This window comes from Tachyglossus aculeatus, chromosome 2, assembly GCF_015852505.1.
Source record: "Tachyglossus aculeatus isolate mTacAcu1 chromosome 2, mTacAcu1.pri, whole genome shotgun sequence".
In the NCBI taxonomy this organism is placed as follows: Eukaryota; Metazoa; Chordata; class Mammalia; order Monotremata; family Tachyglossidae; genus Tachyglossus; species Tachyglossus aculeatus.
The window spans coordinates 153696109-153711396 of NC_052067.1; the positions used below are offsets into that span (position 1 = coordinate 153696109).

The window sequence follows — 15288 nt, forward strand, 5'->3', positions numbered from 1 at the left end:
ACAGTCTTCATCCCCATTTTACAGCTGAGGTAACTGAGGCTCAGAGAAGTTAAGTGACTTGCCCAAAGTCACACAGCTAAGTGGCGGAGCTGGGATTTGAACCCATGACCTCTGACTCCAAAGCTCGGGCTCTTTCCACTGAGCCGCACTGCTTCTCACTTGTCTGCTGTGTGACCTTGAACAAGACACTTTACTTCTCTGTGCCTTATTGACCTCATCTGTGAAATGGGGAGTGAGACTCTGAACCTCATGTGGGACAGAGACTCTATCCAACCTGATTTGCTTACGTAATGATGGCATTACTATGCCATAGTAAGAGCTTACTATGTGCCAAGCACTGTTCTAAGTGCTGGGGGGCTACAAGGTAATCAGGTTTTCCCACATGATGTCTTAATCCCCATTTTCCAGATGAGGGAACTGAGACACAGAGAAGTTAAGTGACTTGCCCAAAGTCACACAGCTGACAAATGGTGGAGCCGGGATTAGAACCCATGACCGCTGACCTACTGAGAGCTCACCTCCTCCAAGAGGGCTTCCCAGACTGAGCCCCCTTTTTCCTCTCCTCCTCCCCATCCCCCCGGCCCTACCTCCTTCCCCTCCCCACAGCACCTGCATATGTGTTTGTACAGATTTATTACTCTATTTATTTTACTTGTACATATTTACTATTCTATATATTTTGTTAATGATGTACATTTAGCTTTAATTCTATTTGTTCTGATGACTTGACACCTGTCCACATGTTGTGTTTTGTTGTCTGTCTCCCCCTTCTAGACTGTGAGCCCATTGTTGGTAGGGACCGTCTCTATATGTTGCCAATTTGTACTTTCCAAGCGCTTAGTACAGTGCTCTGCACACAGTAAGCACTCTATAATTATGATTGAATGAATGAATGACTCCCAAGCCTGAGCTCTTTCCCCTGAGCCACACTGCAGTGCTTAGTACAGTGCCCGGCACATAATAAGGGCTAACAAATAACGTGATTATTGTTATTATTATGGCCTTGGAGGTAGTTATGTGATAATCAGGTTGGACACAGTCCCAGTCTCACGTGGGGCTCATAGTTCAAGTGGGTGGGAAAACAGGTATTGATTCCCCATTAAAGATAAGGAAATAAAGAGGCCCAGAGAAGTTAAGTGATTTGTCCAAGATCACACAATAGGCGAATGGCAAAGGCAGGATTAGAACCCAGGTAATCTGATTCCCAAGCCTGTGCTTTTCCCACTAGATGGGGTGAGTTTTTGTGGCTATTGTTGTTTCTTTGTTTTCTTTTTCATGATATTTGTTAAGCACGTACTATCTGCTGGTCCCTGTGCTAAAGCACCGGGGTAGATGCAAGCTAATCAGGTTGGATATAGTCCCTGCCCCACATGGAGCTCACAGTATTAATCCCTGTTTAAAAGTTCAGGCAGCTGAGGCCCTGAGAAGTTAAGTGACTTCCCCAAGGTCACACAGCAGACAAGTGGCAGAACAGGGATTAGAGTTCACGTCTTTTTGACTCCCGAGCCAGTGCTCTATCCACTAGGCCATGTTGTTTCTCGTGATGAGTACTGAAGTGTTTAGGGGACGTGGGCTCAAGCACAGAGATGACCCAATAGGGAAGAAGTGTGGCTCAGTGGAAAGAGCATGGGCTTTGGAGTCAGAGGTCATGGGTTCAAATCCCGGCTCCGCCACATGTCTGCTGTGTGACCTTGGGCAAGTCACTTCACTTCTCTGAGCCTCAGTTACCTCATCTGTAAAACGGGGATTAAGACTGTGAGCCCCACGTGGGACAACCTGATCACCTTGTATCCACCCCAGCACTTAGAACAGTGCTTTGCACATAGTAAGCGCTTAATAAATGCCATCATTATTATTATTATGAAGGAGAATTAGATGGGGAGACAGGAGAGTAGTCAAGAAAATTAGTCAGGGATATAGTGTATCATTGGGATTTTCTGGACTACGTATTCTCCCTTCTCTCCTTTTCCCCTTTTACTAGCACTAATAATAATAATTATGGTATTTGTTACTTGCATACAATGTGCCAGGCACTGTACTAAGGACTGGGGTAGACACAAGCAACTCGAGTTGGACACAGTCCCTGTCCCACGGGGGCTCACAGTCTCAATCCTCAATTTACAGATGAGGTAACTGAGGCACAGAGAAATAAAGTGATTTGCCCAAGGTCACACAGCAGACAAGTGGCAGAACCGGGATTAGAGCCCACACCCTCTGACTCTCAAGCCCGTGCTCTAGCCGCTATGCCATGTCGCTTCTCCTCATCAAGAATGGATCAAAGAGGAGGTAAATGTGCATGGAGTTATTTGACTTTTAGAAGAAGAACAGCCCGTAAAATTGTCACGATTCCAGTGTAGCAAAGGCTCAGCTGAATACTGATCTGGTCCAGCGATTATGCTTGGACATGAATTGTTTTATTTAGTGTTTTATAGAAGTTTATAATACAGTACGTGCTGCATGAAAGGTATTGGAAAAGATCTTCGAACCATTTTCGTAGGGAGTACCGTTTTACACTTACAATAATAATAATAATAATGGCATTTGTTAAGTGCTTACTATGTGCAAAGCACTGTTCTAAGTGCTGGGGGGATACAAGGTGATCAAGATGTCCCACATGGGGCTCACAGTCTTCTTCCCCATTTTACAGATGGGGTAACAGGCTCAGAGAAGTTAAGTGACTTGCCCAAGGTCACACAGCAGACATGTGGCAGAGCTGGGATTCGAACCCATGACGTCTGACTCCAAAGCCCGTGCTCTTTCCACTGAGCCATGCTGCTTCTCCAATAGACAGCAACAGCCTTACGGGTTCCTCATGTTATTTAGACTGTGAGCCCCGGATAGGACACGGTCCCACTTGATTATCTTCTATCTCCCCCAGGGCCTAATACAGAGCTTGGCACATAGTGAGCACTCATTCATTCTTTCATTCATTCAATCATATTTATTGAGTGCTTACTGTGTGCAGAGCACTGTACTGAGCACTTATTAGTACTCACCATCTACTGATATCATTATTACAATTACCACAGTCCAACCTGATTATCTTCTATCTCCCGTAGCGCATAGTGCAATGCTTGACACATAGTAAGCATTTCCCATGTACTATTGTTATTATAATTATTATTATTGACACAGTCCAACCTGATTATCTTCTATTCTTCCCGAGCACGTAGTACGGTGCTTGGCACATAGTAATAACTTGTATTGTGCCGTCGATAAAATTATTATTGTTGTTATTAACACAGTCCATCCTGATTGTCTTCTATGTACCCCAGTGCATAGTACAGTGCTTGACACATAGTAAGCACTTAACAATTATGATCAACACTATTATTATTATTACTAAGAAGCAGTGTGTCTTAGTGGAAAGAGCCTGGGCTTTGGAGTCAGAGGTCATGGGTTCGGATTCAGGCTCCGCCACATGTCTGCTGTAGGACCTTGAGCAAGTCACTTAACTTCTCTGTCTCAGTGATCTCATCTGTAAAAGGGGAATTAAGGCTGTGAGCCCCACGTGGAACAATGTTATTTCTTCGTATCTCCCCCAGTGCTTAGAACTGTGTTTGGTATATAGTAAGTGCTTAACAAATACCACCCTTATTATTATTATTACTAATTACTATTATTATCATCACTATTGAGAAGCAGTGTGGCTTAGTGGAAAGAGCCTGGGCTTGGGAGGCAGAGGTCGTGGGTTCTAATCCCGCTTCTGCCACTTGTCAGCCGTGAAACTTTGGGCAAGTCACTTCTCGGGGCCTCAGTTCCCTCATCTGTAGAACGGGGACGAAGTCTGTGAGCCCTATGTGGGACACCCTGATTACCTTGTATCTACCCCAGCGCTTAGAACAGTGCTTTGCACATAGTAAGTGCTTAACAAATACTATTATTATTATTATTATTGTATGTGGAGGGTGCTTTTTTAGAAAGTGAGAGCCTATCCATGGGTGCAAGGATGGTTTAGAAGATCGGCATGTGAGCATTATTCCTTTTCCCACTCTGTGCACGGGAAGGTAGACCTTTGCTCGCCAATGAGTTTCCCAAGTACAACATCTGTCACTGCTTTAGGATCGGCCTCTTGGTGTCATGATCTTTCCAAAATCTCTGCTTGAGAAGTGCAGTTCTTCTCCTGAGTGATATTTTCCAGGCCATTCCTACCTGCTGCTGTTGCCTCCCAATAGGCTGCTGGGCTTCACTAGTTGTCAAAAACATTTGTTCTGCCCTGCCAGCTTACAGATCGCGTTTCATCTCCCCTTACTGCAATTGAACAGGCAGCGTAGTGACCGTGGTTGCTTTGACTTTGATACCGATTGTGTGCCGGTATTTGACATTGGTGATGTTGCCCTGACACTAAACATTAAGTATGTCTTGTTCGATTTGGGATAGCATGGTGTCCATGTCACTAAGACTATGTCTATCAATCTTCCAAGAACGTACTGACCATTTTAATTCAGCTTTTAACTATGTGCATGGTTTTATTGGACACTGTATTGTTGGTAGTCTGTTCAATCATTTGTTCATTCAATTGTATTTGTTGAGCGCTTACTGTGGGCTAAGCATTGTACTAAGTGATAGGAGGAGTACAGTATAAACAGATACATTCCCGGCCCACAACGAGGTAGTTGACTCATGCTGGCATTTCACTTTTTTTCCATAGTAGTAGAATAATAATAACAATAATGTTGGTATTTATTAAGCACTTCGGTAGAAGTAGTAGTGGCAGTATTATTAACATTTATTCAATAATAATAATAGTATTTGTTAAGTGCTTACTATGTACCAAGCACTGTTCTAAGCACTGGGGTATATACAAGGTGATCAGGTTGTTCCTCGTGGGACTCACAGTCTTAATCCCCATTTTACATATGAGGTAACTGAGGCACAGAGAAGTTAAGTCACACAACAGACAAGTGGTGGATCCGGAATTAGAACCCACATCATCTGACTCCCAAGCCCGTGCTCTTTCCACTAAGCCACGTTAAATGCTCCCACTAAAACACTGTACAAAACGCAGAGGTAAATGTTATTTTGATTCAGCTTTAAACTGAGTGCATTGTTGGACACTATATTTTTCGTAGTTGACTGGTTCTGGCATTTCATTTATTTTTTTTCCTTAGTAGTAGAAGGAGTGGAGCAGTATTGTGAACAGTTCTTAAATACTCCCATTAAAACAATGTACTAAAACCAGAGGTAAAAACAAGGGACGAGTTATTGAACTCATTCATGTGCTGCGGGGAAAATCATGTGCTCGTAACCATTGGTAATTTGTACTTCCCAAGCGCTTAGTACAGTGCTCTGCACACAGTAAGCTCTCAATAAATGCTATTGAATGAATTGAAATTAAATGTTTAAGAAGTCCGTGATTTGACAAAAGAACCTTGGCATTTTTCATTACCACCTTCCTTGAATATTAAGTTCATCACTAGAAGAAAGTTTTCACCATTGCCATTCCTTGGTGTTTTATTGAATTCTGTAAAATTTCGGAAAGAAGGTGCACAAAGCACTGTTGAGTACGGCATGGTAGTTCTGTGGTAGGGACTCAGCATCATATAGAAGCACAACTTTTCTTTTCTTTTTTGTGGTACTTGTTAAGCGCTTCCTATTTTCCCGGCACTGTATTAAGCACTAGGGTACATACAAGCTCACCAGGTTGGATGCAGTCCCCGTCCCGCATGAGGCTCTCACTCTTAATTCTCATTTTACAGATGAAGTAGTTGAGGCCCAAAGAAGTTAAGTGACTTACCCATGGTCACACAGAAGACAAGTGGTGGAGCCAGGATTAGAACCCAGGTCCTTCTTGACTCCTTGGCTGATGCCGTGTGCAACTGAGCCCAATTATGGATCATGTGAAAACAGAACAAATTCACCGTGGCTCAGTGGAAAGAGCCCAGGCTTTGGAGTCAGAGGTCATCGGTTCAAATCCTGGCTCCGCCACTTGTCAGCTGTATGACTTTGGGCAAGTCACTTAACTTCTCTGTGCCTCAGTTACCTCAACTGTAAAATGGGAATTAAGACTGTGAGCCCCCTGTGGGACAACCTGATCACCTTGTAACCTCCCCAGCGCTTAGAACAGTGCTTTGCACATAGTAAGTGCTTAATAAATGCCATCATTATTACTGTTATTATGTTGTGGGAAGACAGTTCCCTAATTCAATCGAGAAGCAGTCTGGTCTAGTGGAAAGAGCACAGGCCTGACATCAGAGGACCTGGGTTCTAATCTCTGCTCTGCTAGTTGCTTGCTATGTGACCTTGGTCAAATCACTTAGCTTCTCTGGGCCTCAGTTTCCTCAACAGGAAAATGGGGCTTAAAACCAACTCTCTCTTCCTTAGACAGTGAGCCCCATGTGGGACAGGGACTTGTAGTTACTTCAGGGCTCAGAACAACGCTCGACACACGGTAAGCCCTTAAGAAATACCATAAAAAAATCAATCAATCATATTTATTGAGCACTTTTGTGCAGAATGCTGTACTAAACACTTGGGAGCGTACCCTATAACAGACTTAGTAGACACATTACCTGGCCACAAGGAGTTTGCATCCATCACGTTTTACCCAGATACAGTAATAAAAACAAACTTAAGTGAACAGAACTGCTTGCAGATAATCAGTTATTCCCCTTTCGGGGAGAGTGCCCATGCTGCTTTTCTTTTCCCCAACTCCTGCTCCCTTTTGTGTCTCCTATGCTCTTGGATCTGTATCCTTCGAAATTTACTATTCATGGCCCTCCCTCAGTCCCACAGCATTTATGTATGTATCTATAAATTATTTTTTTTGTATAAATGCATGTCTCTCCCTCTAGACTGTAAACTCCTGGTGGGCAAGGAATGTGTCTGCCAACTCTGTTGTACTCTCCCAAGCACTTAATACATTGCTCTGCACAACAGCAAGTGCTCAATGTAGAATATTAATGGATTGATTTATTGATTAGTAGTTCCTGCAGGCAGCTTCTTCTTCCCCTTCCTCTCCTCTTCCTTAATAATAATAATAATAATTATGGCATTTATTAAGTGCATACTATGTGAAAAGCACTGTTCTAAGTGCTGGGGAGGTTACAAGGTGATCAGGTTGTCCCATGGGGGGCTCACAGTCTTAATCCCCATTTTACAGATGAGGTAACTACTACTACTAATAATAATGATGGCATTTGTTAAGCGCTTACTATGTGCAGAGCGCTGTTCTAAGCGCTGGGGGTGGATACAAGGTGATCAAGTTGTCCCACATGGGGCTCACAGTCTTAATCCCCATTTTACAGATGAGGTAACTAAGGCACAGAGAAGTTAAGTGACTTGCCCAAAGTCACACAGCTGACAAGTGGTGGAGCTGGGATTTGAACCCGTGACCTCTGACTCCAAAGCCCATGCTCTTTCCACTGAGCCACGCTGCTTCCTTCTTCTCCTCCTCCTCTTCCACCTCTTCCTCCTCTTTTTCCTTCTCTTCCTCCTCCTCCTTCTTCATTTTGGGGGTGTCTGAAATCCCGTAGCATCTTCAGTTCTGTGCAGGTATTAAAGATCTCAAATCCTCTTTCAGCAGGAATGCATCGATACCATATTTTTGGTTGGCCAATTTACGGAGCATTTTGGTGGCATACATACAGATTATAAAAAAATAGGGAACTCAATCATATTTATTGAGCACTTATTGTGTGCAGAGCACTGAGATATGAACTATGAGGAGGCTATGTAATTGTGATGTATGTTAAGTGCATAATATGTGCAAAGCACTGGGTTAGATACAGTTCAATCAGATCATTATCAATACCTGACCTACAGTGTTAACTGCTTCAAGAGGACGGTGAGGTTGTATCGGCGTCTTCCTCTTTCCTCATGCTCAGCAGTTAACTAAGGTGTCAACACAAGCCCAATTTGAAGGGTGTCAATCGATAATCTCAGGCTGTTGTTTGTTGAAATGATCTATTGCATTCTTCGGGCTCTATGGCCTGTCTAGTCATCGGATGATCATAGCTCTCTGCCTTTCACGCTTGGCAGGGGAAAACATATCTTGTCCTGATTAAATCCTTTTCACTCGATTTGTCAAGTGTAGGATTATCTAGCTGAAAGAGGTGGGGGGTGGTCTTAAAGAACAGCTAGTAAAATGCACTTTATTCTCCGTTTTGGTAACTTTTATTTTAATTAAATTGCCTCATAATGCCTTTTGAAGATGTCTTTGCTTGACTGGCAGGGCCTGTTGGTTGGAGGTCAGTCCCAGAGTTCATGTTGAGGAAAGTGTGCTGGGAATGTCATGTCATAAGGCTAATGAAAAGTGATCTTACTCTGACCTTATTGTGAATCTCCTTTAGGTCAAGAGTGTGGGGTGAAGGCAGATGTTTTATATAATCAGCAAAGAAGGAAGTAATCCTGTATATGACATGTGTTAGTTGTAGGAACATCGCCAAGTTAGTTGGAGTCCCAAAACCTGGGTTCAAATCCTAGCTCTGCCACTTGTCTGCTTTGTGACCTTGGGGAAGTCACTTAACTGCTCTGTTCCTCAATCAGAAAATGGGGATTTAATTCCTGTTCTCCCTCCTACTTAGACTGTGAGCCCAGTGTGGGTCAGGGACTGTGCCCTACATGATTACTTTGAATCTACCTCAGGATTTAGACCAGTTCCTCATATCGAGTAAGCACTGAACAAATACCATCATCATCATCAATCATATTTATTGAGCACTTACTGTGTGCAGAGCACTGTACTAAGCGCTTGGGAAGTGCAAGTTGGCAACATATAGAGACAGTCCCTAACAACAGTGGGCTCACAGTCTAAAAACCACAATTAGTATTATTTGAAAATTAGTATTATTTGAAAATTGATGTTGCAGGTTGATAGTTTTTTAGACCTTTAACTTCTTACAACTAGGGCCTCATTTCCTCTTCTCCCACTACGTTCTGTGTCTCCCTTGCAGTTGGATTTGCACCCAATAATAATAATAATAATGGTGGTGGTATTTGTTAAGCACTAACTATGTGCCAAGGACTGTTCTAAGCAATGGGGGGGATACAGGGTGATCAAGGTTGTCCCACATGGGGCTCACAGTCTTAGTCCCCATTTTACAGATGAGGGAACTGAGGCCCAGAGATGTTAAGTGACTTGCCCAAGGTCACTCAGCTGACAAGTGGCGGAGCTGGGATTTGAACTCATGACCTCTGGCTCCCCAGCCCGTGCTCTTTCCACTGAGCCACACTGCTTCTCTAAGCACTCCTTTATTCACCTCTCCCTCAGCCCCACAGCAGCTATGCACATATCCAAACTATATTGATTTATATGAATGTCTGTCTCCCCCTCTTGACTGTAATAATGATAATAATAATGGTGGCATTTATTAAGCGCTTACTATGTGCAAAACCCTGTTCTAAGTGCTGGGGAGGTTACAAGGTGATCAGGTTGTCCCACGTGGGGCTCACAGTCTTCATCCCCATTTTACAGATGAGGTACCTGAGGCACAGAGAAGTGAAGTGACTTGCCCAAAGTCACACTGACAAGTGGCAGTCAGGATTTGAACCCATGACCTCCGATTCCAAAGCCCGGGCTCTTTTCCACTGAGCCATGCTGCTTCTTGTAAGCTTGTTGTGAGCAGGGAATGTGTCTACCAAACACTGCCATACTGTATTTTCCCAAGTGCTTAGTACAATGCTCTGCATGCAGTAAGGGCTCAATAAATATGATTGATTATACTTTTACTTCTTTTGTTCTGGCAGGATTTTTTGTAGATGCGAATATGACCGTAGGCTTTAAGGCACTCAATTCGCTCTCTCCCCACTACTTTTCTTTGCTCTTTTCCTAAAACAGCACCCCAGCTCTTGTGCTTTGTTCCTCTCAAGCCAAACCCCAACTCTGTGCCTTATCTTTGTATCTGTCACCCTGGACCTCTTGCTCACTCTGTCCCTTCTGCCTGGAACTTTCTCCTTGTTCACTTCCTAAAATCAATCATATTTATTGAGCGCTTACTGTGTGCAGAGCACTGTACTAAGCGCTTGGCACTGTACTAAGTGCTTGACTGTACTAAGCGCTTGAAAAGCGATGACCCCCGCTAAAAGAGTCAATTTAAGATACCTGCTCTCCCTATCTTCAAATCCCTTCAGAAAGCCCATCTTCCCCAAGTGGTTTTCTTTGATTAAACTCTCTTCTCTCCACTCTAAATCCACCCAACTGTCACATCAACACTTCAGTACGTTGTAGTTCAATGGAAATAGCCGGGACTTGGGAGTCAGAGGTCAAGGGTTCAAATCCCAGCTCCGCCAGTTGTCAGCTGTGTGACTTTGGGCCAGTCACTTCACTTCTCTATGCCCCAGTTACCTCATCTGTAAAATGGGGATTAAGACTGTGTGTCCCACGTGGAACAACCTGATCACCTTGTATCCTCCCCAGCGCTTAGAACAGTGTTTTAGAGAAGCAGCATTGCTCAATGGAAAGAGCCTGGGCTTTGGAGTCAGAGGTCATGGGTTCGAATCCCAACTCTGCCAGTTGTCAGCTGTGTGACTTTGGGCAAGTCACTTAACTTCTCCTTCCCTTCCCCGCAGCACCTGTATATATGTATATATGTTTGTACATATTTATTACTCTATTTATTTATTTTACTTGTACATATCTATTCTATTTATTTTATTTTGTTAGTATGTTTGGTTTTGTTCTCTGTCTCCCCCTTTTAGACTGTGAGCCCACTGTTGGGTAGAGCTGATTCTATATGTTGCCAACTTGTACTTTCCAAGCGCTTAGTACAGTGCTCTGCACATAAATATGATTGATTGATTCTCTGGGCCTCAGTTAACTCATTTGTAAAATGGGGATGAAGACTGTGAGCCCCCCGTGGGACAACCTGATCACCTTGTAACCTCCCCAGTGCTTAGAACAGTGCTTGGCACATAGTAAGTGCCTAATAAATGCCATCATCATTATTATTATTATTCAGTGTTACATATGACTTAGGTACACAGACCAACCTCTTTCCCTCCGCAACACCCCCCCAGTAGCACTATTGTTTATATCTTTATAGTCTATTGGTTTTTTCACTTCCTGAAATTAATTTTAGTGTCTGCTTCCTCTTGGGAGCAGGGATCATGTCTTTTAATTCTGTTGTACTCTCCCAAGATCTTTGCAATTCATGCATCCATTCAATCGTATTTATTGAGCACTTACTGTGTACAGAGCACTGAACTAAGTGCTTGATGCTTTAATACTTGTAGAAGCAGCATGATGTAATTGATAGATCATGGGCCTGGGAGTAGAAAATCATGGGTTTTAATCACGGCTCCACCGCTTATCCGCTGTGTGACCTTGGGCAACTCACTGCTCCTCTGTGCCTCAGTTACCTCATCTGTCAAATGGCGATTGAGACTGTGAGCCCCATGTGGGACAGGGAACGTGTCCAACCCGATTTGCATTTATCCACCCCAGCGCTTAGTACTGGCATGTACTAAGCACTTAAATGCCTCAATTATTATTTAATAAATAGTATTGATTGATCAAATTGATCTAGACTGTGAGCTTGTGGGCAGGGAATGTCACTGATTTTTGTCATATTGTACTTCCCCAAGCACTTAGTACAGGGCTCTGCACACAGTAAGCACTCAATAAATATGACTGAATGAATGAAAATAAGGTAGTGAATGGGCTGTGGTAGATTTGTAATTGTTTTGCAAATGAGATAAAAATGATCTTAACATCTGGCATGAAACCTAGCGTGAGTCCTTTGTGCTCCAGAATAATTTAGAATTAAAATTTACTGAGTACCCAATGCACTGCACTAAGCACGAGGAAAGTTCAGAAGGTTCTTTGGGGCATGCTAATTGGGGAGACAGACATAACATATTTCTAAGTTGAATAATTCAAGTAACTGGTTATACAGTTGAATAAGCATCGATACATAAGTACTGGGGAAGGATATAATTAAGTACATAAGTGCAAGAGATGACTGGTAGGTTCATCATCTTTTCGTGGTGGGTAGCGGTTGTTAATAAGGGAAGGCTTATTGGAAGAAGTGGAATTATAAAATATCTTGGATTATAGGGATTGCTGTGAGCTGAAGGATTTGAGGAGGGAGGGAAGAAATTCTAGGCCAGGAAAAGTGTGAGGTAGGTGACAGAGGTGGATTTTTTTCATGGTACTTGTTAAGTGCTTACTACATGTCAAGTACTGTTCTAAATGCTGGGGTAGATACAAGTTTATTAATTCATTCATTCATATTTATTGAGCGCTTATTGTGTGCAGAGCACTGTACTGAGTGCTTGGGAAGGACCCGTCTTACCTCCTTCCCTTCCCCACAGCACCTGTATATATGTATATATGTTTGTACATATTTATTACTCTATTTTACTGGTACATATCTATTCTGTTTATTTTATTTTGTTAATATGTTTCATTTTGCTCTCTGTCTCCCCCTTCTAGACTGTGAGCCCACTGTTGGGTAGGGACTGTCTCTATATGTTGCCAACTTGTACTTCTGAAGCGCTTAGTACAGTGCTCTGCACACAGTAAGCGCTCAGTAAATACGATTGATTGATTGATTGACAAGTCGGCAACATACAGAGACGGTCCCTACTCAACAACAGGCTCATCAGATTGGACACAGTCTCTGTCCCACATGGGGCTCACAGTCTGAGTAGGATTCAATCCCCATTTTACAGTTGAGAAAACTGAAGCCCAGAAAATTTAAGTAACTTGTCCAAGGTCAAACAGCAAGCAGTTGGCAGAGATGGGATTAGAATCCAGGTCTTCTGACTCCCTGGACTGTGCTCTTCCCACTAGGCCAGACTGCTACTGCACCTTATGAGAATGAGGTACAAGAAGGTTGACATAGAAGGAAAGGGGAGTAGCTGATGAAAATAGCATGGGTACGATGTGTAAGATGGGGAGAGATTTAGTGGAGGATCTTGCAGCTAATCAAGAAGTGTTTTTGCTTGTTGCAGAGAGAGCGAGAGAGGAACACAATAGTGGGATTTGAGAAGGGTTTTTTTGGCATTTCTTAAGCCCTTACTATGTGCGAAGCACTGTTCTAAGCACTGGGTTGGATACAGAGCTTATCAGGTTGTCCCACGTGGGGCTCACAGTCTTCATCCCCATTTTCCAGATGAGGTAACTGAGGCACAGAGAAGTTAAGTGACTTTCCCAGAGTCACACAGCGGACAAGCGGTGCAGCCGGGATTAGAACCCATGACCTCTGACTCCCAAGCCCGGGCTCGTTCCACCGAGCCACGCTGCTTCTCTAAGTTGAATGATGTATGTTGAGCAATGTTTCGAGAGGATGATCCATATGAGCAGCATGTAGTATAGATTGCAGGTAGGAGAGATTGGATGCAAGGAGCTTGGTGGGGAGGTCATATGATAGTCTAGCCACAATAGAGAGAGAAGCAGTGTAGCTCAGTGGAAAGAGCCCGGGCTTTGTAGTCAGAGGTCATGGGTTCAAATGTCAGCTCCACCACTTGTCAGCTGTGTGACTTTGGGCAAGTCACTTAACTTCTCTGGGCCTCCGTTACCTCATCTGTAAAATGGGGATTGAGACTGTGAGCCCCACATGGGACAACCTAATCACCTTGTAAACTCCCCAGCGCTTAGAACAGTGCTTTGCACATAGTAAGTGCTTAATAAATGTCATTATTATTATTACTATTAGTGTTACCTGTATGGTAGCTGTTTGTCTAGAGCAGTGGATGTGGGAAAGGTTGGATAGGAAATATGGAAAATTTTGGCAGTGGATTGACTGTGAGATTTGAAAGACAGTGAGGAATTGCAGATAATAATAATGATGATGGTATTTGTTAAGCGCTTACTATGTGCCATGCACTGTCCTAAGCGCCGGGGTAGATACAAGGTAAGCAGGTTGTCCCACATGGGGCTTACAGTCTGAATCCCTATTTTACAGATGATGAAACTGAGGCACAGAAAAGTTAAGTGACTTGTCCAAGGTCACACAGCAGAAAATTGGCAAGCTGGGATTCGAACCCATGACCTCTGACTCCCAAGCCCGGGCTTTTTCCACTAAGCAATGCTTCTTCACTGATGACACATAGTGACACTGAATCTTCATGTTTCTGGGACAGAGAGGAAGATGAAGAGTTCAGTTTTAGGCATATTGAGTTTAAAAGCGTTGGAGGAACATCCGAAAAAAGATGTTTATTGAGGCTAGAGGAGAAGCAGGATTCAATGTTATGTTAGGTAAGGGCTAGAGACATATATCTGGGAGTCATTCACTATAACCACATGAGCCAATGTTCTCCCTAAAATTTAGAAAGCAAAGGGGAGGGACTCAGAACAGAGTTTGCAGAGCACCCACAGATAGAGGTATTAACTGCCCTCTCAAAGATCACCAATGACCTCCTTCTTGCCAAATCCAATGGCTCCTACTCTATCCTAATCCTCCTCGATCTCTCAGCTGCCTTTGACACTGTGGACCATCCCTTTCTCCTCAACACGCTATCCAATCTTGGCTACACAGACATCATCTTCTTCTGGTTCTCCTCATCTCTCTGGCCGTTCATTCACAGGCTCCTTCGCGGGCTACTCCTCCCCCTCCCATCCCCTTACTGTAGGGGTTCCTCAAGGGTCAGTTCTTGGTCCCCGTCTGTTCTCTATCTACAGTCACTCCCTTGGTGTACTCATACGCTCCCATGGCTTCAACTATCATTTCTATGCTGATGACACCCAAATCTATATCTCTACCCCTGTTCTCTCTCCCTCCCTCCCGGCTCGTATCTCCTCCTGCCTTCAGGACATCTCCATCTGGATATCTGCCCACCGTCTAAAATTGAACATGTCCAAGACTGAGCACGTTATCTTCCCTCCCAAACCCTGTCCTTTCCCTGCCTTTGTGTCACTGTAGACAGCACTACCATCCTTCCCATCTCACAAGCCTGCAAACTTGGTGTCATCCTTGGCTCCGCTCTTTCATTCACCCCACACATCCAATCCATCACCAAAACCTGCCTGTCTCACCTCCACAACATTGCCAAGATCTGCCCTTTCCTCTCTATCCAAACCACTACCTTGCTGGTTCAATCTCTCATCCTATCCCAACTGGACTACTGCATCAGCCTACTTCTGATGTCCCATCCTCCTGTCTCTGCCCACTTGAGTCTATACTTCACTCTGCTGGCTGGATTATCTATGTACAGAAATGCTCTGGGTATGTCAGTGCCCTCCTTCAAAATCTCCAGTGATTGCCCATCAACCTTCATATCAAGCAAAAACTCCTCACTCCCGGCTTCAAAGCTCTTCATCACCTCTCCCTCTCCTACCTCACCTCCCTTCTTTCATTCTCCAGCCCAGCCCGCACCCTCTGCTCTTCTGCCGCTAACCTCCTCACT

At 43.8% G+C, this 15288-nt stretch overlaps 1 protein-coding gene across 4 annotated transcripts in view; it reads left to right on the plus strand.

Annotated features, from left to right (window-relative positions):
• Nucleotides 1-15288, plus strand: part of TMEM117 (transmembrane protein 117) — a 603664-nt gene that overhangs the window by 294456 nt on the left and 293920 nt on the right. The gene's annotated exons all lie outside the window — the stretch shown is intronic.